Source organism: Rhagoletis pomonella, unplaced genomic scaffold (assembly GCF_013731165.1).
Source record: "Rhagoletis pomonella isolate Grant_MI unplaced genomic scaffold, Rhpom_1.0 Rhpom_scaffold_00007, whole genome shotgun sequence".
Lineage (NCBI taxonomy): Eukaryota > Metazoa > Arthropoda > Insecta > Diptera > Tephritidae > Rhagoletis > Rhagoletis pomonella.
The window spans coordinates 58784270-58788766 of NW_023458561.1; the positions used below are offsets into that span (position 1 = coordinate 58784270).

The following is a 4497-nucleotide window of genomic DNA, read 5'->3' on the forward strand; positions in this document are numbered from 1 at the left end:
AGTGTACAGCTTATCAAGATATGCTCCAGTCTTAGCCATTTCATATGCTCTCTCATTTCCATGTATTTTCCTATGTCTATTGACACGGTAGTCGAACTTAATGCGGTGGGATAAGTGCCAGAAGCGCCGCTTGGTTAACTGAGCAAAATGTATGATTTCCGTACTCCTTCGCATTTACTCTCTAATGCTCCCAGCACTTCTCCTTGGAAGATGCTAGCAAAGTTCGTTAGTTGGAACAGGAGAGAGGCATTCAACGTCTCAGAGAATACCCCCCCTTCCCACACCGAAGTCCGTTTTGGATCCGTCAGTATAAATTTCAGTCAAATTCTCCTCGACTATCCTGCCCCCACTCCAATCCCGTCTAGAAGGAAACTTTCGCTGAAATATTTTTATCAAAAATTTTTTATAGACCGGTTCATTACTCCTCTCTACGGAAGTCTTCATTAAAAGGCGAAAGATTTATTCGACAACTGAAGAAAAGTTAAGGTTCTCCTATTCCTTCTGCAGTGACCTAAGATAAAGGTAGTTTAAAATTACAATATCCTTCTACGCTAATGGACAGGTTCATATAGCTTCTATTATACAGACGCATGCTAGACTCTGCAATTTACCGAGCGCTGTGATGGCTTCTCACTCAATATTTTACTGTATATAAATACAAATAAATACTTTTCAGCTTATTCATGTACATACTATAGTATGCATATTAATATGTAATTTGTGCACCCATCTGTTGTGTATTAAATAAATAAATAATTAAATCATTTTCGTATTATTCTCACTTACACTTGTCAACACCTTCCATAAGAAGCACGCTGCTTTCCACCACCAACCACCATACAAGCGATAAAATTTAACACCCAAGTCTTCCGTTCATACATCCTTTCAGACAATAATAAACAAACCGAAAACAAAAATTCGAAATGAAAATAAATAAACGCACATCATTTAGTAATAAACTTCTGCTACCTTTTTGTTTGCCATATTTATTTAACTTGTTGTTGTATGTAGTGTTATTGAGTCGCTTTCCTGTGGCGCATAATCCCACATGATTAATTATCACAACCTGATTTGCAAAGTTGCATATCAGCAGCTTGTCGGCTGGTAATCTCTGCTAAGCTCAACTAGCTCATCCAAACACATGATGCCCGAACGTCTCTGGCTATAGCAAAATTTGCTTTTGACTTTGGTGTATCCTGCACAGCAGCAGAATCAGGCCCAGCGGTCAACCAACCACCAACATTGACTGCAGCCACATAGAAGTGTGCTGATGTGTGTGTGTGTGTGTGTGTCAAAGCGCCCACCGCCTTTTTATCTTTAAAAATTAATTGTCATAACATTTGTTACGCTACTATCCCTTTTTTTTATTACGATTTGATATTGTCGCTTTGTAATCGCTGGTGTTGTTGTCATTGCATGGTTGCTGTTTTTTAAATTTCCGACAAGCAATTCAATTTTCACACTTTTCAAGTTGTTCACAGCGCGCCGAGATTGCGAGCGTCGTTCCCGCGGGATTCACCACCACCACGCCGAGCGCAACGCAACATTGCCTCTGAAACCCTTCCACTCTGCCATTGCTTTCCTCATCTCTATTATTAAGTAATAAAATTCTGCCACTTGTGCCCTCAGAGTCAATCAGCATTCCTTCGACAAAAAGGGGATGCAAGTTATACGATGCCACTTGCGCTGGTAGAAAATTCGAGCAGACCATTTTTTATGGTACTCAACCTGTCAAAACAAAATTTGATTGAGCGTTTACACAAACAACAACACACCATACAAACTTTGTATCGGAACTAGTCTGCACATGTGTATGTATGTATGTATGTTTGTATAAATATGCACTCAATACACTCAATTAGCTGCTTGACTTGACGCTTAGCAGCGCTGATAAGTATGTTATGGGCACCAACCAGTCGCTTGTTGTGGAAGATTGTGCTGGTGCATTGAATATAAGTGGGTTTACTTACATACATACTGAAATGATAGGACGTTGTCTCACACCCTTTGCCAATGAAGCTTCAGTTTTTTCTGCTTTTTATCGAAAAAAATGCTTGTATTCTAAAAGCATAGACAGACGGGGCAGCGTTGATCTGGATCAACGCGTTAATTCGGAGTTATCTCGGGAACTAACAGAAGTTGATCCGGATTAAGGCGGATCAGGGAAATTTTCGATGACAGCAAAGCAAGTGAGTTGGCGTCTATGGTAGGCGAATGGTGAGAGCTACGTACTACAATTCCATAGGGCCTAGGTTCAAGCGGATTGCCAAAAATTTTGTGTTTTTATTTTTTAAATTTTTATCTTTTTTATATGTTATTTTACTTTCTTATTGTTCTTTTCTTATTTTTGTATTCTGTTTTGCTTTTTTATTTTTATTTATTTTTTTGTAACTTTTTTTTACTTAATTTTATGTTGTTTCACATTATTTATTTTATTAAAAATTGTAGACTTTAACTTTATTAACAAGTCCGCAACAACTACCTAACAGCACAATTAGAAATAAATAAAAGCAGTAATTTAATGAATTGAAAAAAAAAATTAAATTAAAATTCTTCTGGCTGTGAGACCTAAACGCATGACCTTGTTAATCCCAATTACTGCCGTCTGTCAGGGGACAATTTTGATCTACCTGTCTACGCTATAAGGGAATTCGTATTGTCTTTGCGTGACTGTGTGTGACAGGCGGCCGCTATGATGTAGTGGTTAGAAGTGCGCACTACTATTCCGCAGGACCTGAGCTCGATCTCAGAGTCCGACTAACAACAAAAACAAAATAAAAGAAAAAGTTTTTTGTAATAGCGGTCGCGCCTCTTTAGGCAATGGAAAGTGTATTTCTTCCTCGAAAAACAGCTTCTCATAAAAATACAATCGCCGTTCGGAGTCGGCGTGAAATAGGGGGGTCTCCACTTTGTGTGACAACAAGCCGCACGCTACAAATTGAAGGAGAAGCTCGGTCAAACACTAACATATTTTGTAAGCGCCAGTCTATTGACTGTCAAAGAAGATAAAGGACTCTTTGTTCCTTATTGGTCTCCTGGATGGCAAAAACTTTTTCTTGATACCCCCGTGCCCCGTTGATGTACCTAGGATAACTGTCCAAGGGGTTATCTTCGCCTTTCTCAGGGCTCTTTTGCACTTCCCAGTGTTGCTCACTTTTGGAAGCCGTTGCTGGATTGACGGACTTCCTGCTTAACTTCCGCAGATCTTTAACTTCCTGATTCCACCAGTATTGTTTGCTCCTGCCTCTACGCTTCTTAACTGGTCAAGCTTGGTTTATCGACTTGCAGCATGCGTCGGTAAACCGGTCTGTCACTTCCCCTAGTTCCATTCAATTTTCCGGTGTACCCAGTGATCGGAAATCGAGTGCTCCTGAAGAGCTCTCCAGTTCTGCATCGACTCTTCCACGTCCTCTGAGACCAGAGAGTACCTTTTAGTAACTCCTGTCGATTTTTGGTGATAAAGGATATTGGTTGAAAAGTGGCTCACCCTTTTCATTGAGGTCGCTGCATCCCCAAGACTCCTGAACGAGGACAATTCCGATGAAAACCGAAGCTTTAATGCAACTGAAGCTGCTTTACTGTAGTGCAGGTTTATTTGCTGTATCCGCACCATCTTGACTTCTACAGACTGACTCCTCTGCTGTTAAGAGTTCGCTGTGTAGTCTCCTCTGTGTACCACCTGAGGATGTGTATGATGCACATTCATCCATTGGATCGTCAGGTCTGATCAGGCTGCTCCTACAGCTCAACCTCACTTATCGCCACGTCGACCTCCAACAGGACCTCGGCAATCAGGGTTGTGCCGCATACAGGTGACCGTGACCCTCACAATATCAAACCGGAATTGTATGACCCCGTCTGTTCTATCCAGTGCCGGCGGAGGGACCTTGTTGAGCATAAGCACCACCTGACGGGTAGCCCTACTGCTCGCCCCAAATTTTAGCGCCCCCTGTTTTGAGTTGAAGAGCCTGATAATATCCAGAATTCTGCTCCTCCTCTGGTTTCGACGGCAGCCAGACCTCGACGGCCAAAACAACCATAATTTGAAGTCGGCAGCCCTCACCCTCGCCTAAACAGCCGACCGCACCTTTGTACTGAGTCGCAGACCATTCGTCGTCACACGCCAGGATTTTTATACTGCACTGGAACCTTCCGGCATTCCTGTAGGATGGCGGCGGCCCAGGGTTGTTAAACAGCACCTTCCCTGTACCAGACAACACATGTAAATATCCAGTAAGTAAAATCTAGTTTCTTGAAAGTGGAATGAACTCCAAACAAGCCAATGATTCAAGCCAACAGCATTTCTACTTGCTTTCGGACTATAAAATTTCTACCGAAGAATGATTCAATTAAGCGTTTTGACACCTTTAAGAAATCTTCAAAATCGCTTCACCGATTTCTTTGCAGCTGTAAGCATTTTTACTGTTCTGCCATAATCACTTAATGCTCGTTTTATTTTCTGATTTTTGAGCTCTTTTTCCACATCGTTTTTTTTTT

At 41.4% G+C, this 4497-nt stretch overlaps 1 non-coding gene across 1 annotated transcript; it reads right to left on the reverse strand.

Moving 5' to 3' along the window:
• Positions 1–369: 369 nt before the first annotated feature.
• Positions 370–490, reverse strand: LOC118744063. The gene has a single exon (XR_004993505.1). It is a non-coding gene; the product is annotated as a U5 spliceosomal RNA (small nuclear RNA).
• Between the last annotated feature and the right edge of the window lie 4007 nt (positions 491–4497).